Below are 1,124 nucleotides of genomic sequence, written 5' to 3' on the forward strand. Positions count from 1 at the left end.
CAGGGAGGTGACCAGGCAGGGGCCTCACCTCCTTCCTTAAATGCTCTGAGACCACAGAACAGCCCCTTCATGCAAATCCATTCTCTGCTCACTGGCCTGGCACAAATGTATGTATCTCACTAGCTTTGCTAGGGCTGTGGCAATGAACATGAGAGACGTTCGTCATGATAGAACAGGTAAAAGCCCTGGGCATGTCCCTCGCTCTGGCCAAGGTACCAATCAAAAGATGAGGTAGAACAACCAAATGGGCTAGTGAAGAACAGACATGACAGGCTGCATGTACTTAAGATATACCGCAACCTGCATGGGATGCCCTTTAAGGCAATTCTCCCCCCTCCCCCCAGTCAGGGTTCTATCAGTTGGAGTCAGTGCCAGAAATGGAGTCTGTCCGAAGGACACAGTTAGAATGAAGTATTGTGTCAGCAGTATAACTGGTATGTGAGTCAGGAATAAAGCTAAGTAACCAGTTAAGCTCAGTGATGTAACAAGTTAGCACTTTTACACAATGTGATGTTAGTTTTTATATAAGAAGAACTGTAAGTAAATAGAAATGTTTTCTTCTTTCTCATTACCAGAGTCTCTGAGTGAATTTTTGTTGTTGTTTAGACATTAAGTCGTGTCTGACTCTTCGTGACCCCATGGACCAGAGCATGTCAGGGCCTCCTGTCTTCCACTGCCTCCCAGAGTTGGGTCAAATTCATATTGGTAGCTTCGGTGACACTGTCCAACTATCTCATCCTCTGTCATCCCCTTCTCCTCCTGCTCTCACACTTTCCCAACATCAGGGTCTTTTCCAGGGAGTCTTCTCTTCTCATGAGATGGCCAAATTATTGGAGCCTCAGCTTCAGGATCTGTCCTTCCAGTGAGCACTCAGGGTTGATTTCCTTCAAAATGGATAGGCTTGTTCTCTTTGCAGTCCAGGGGACTCTCAAGAGTCTCCTCCACCATCACAATTCAAAAGCATCACTTCTTCAGCGGTCAGCCTTCTTTATGGTCCAGGGCTCGCTTCCATACATCGCTGCTGGAAAAACCATAGCTTTGACTATGCGGACATTTGTCGGCAAGGTGATGTCTCTGCTTCTTAAGATGCTGTCATCACTTTCCTCCCAAGAAGCAGGCGTCTT

This window comes from Pogona vitticeps, chromosome 14 (assembly GCF_051106095.1).
Source record: "Pogona vitticeps strain Pit_001003342236 chromosome 14, PviZW2.1, whole genome shotgun sequence".
Classification (NCBI taxonomy): Eukaryota; Metazoa; Chordata; class Lepidosauria; order Squamata; family Agamidae; genus Pogona; species Pogona vitticeps.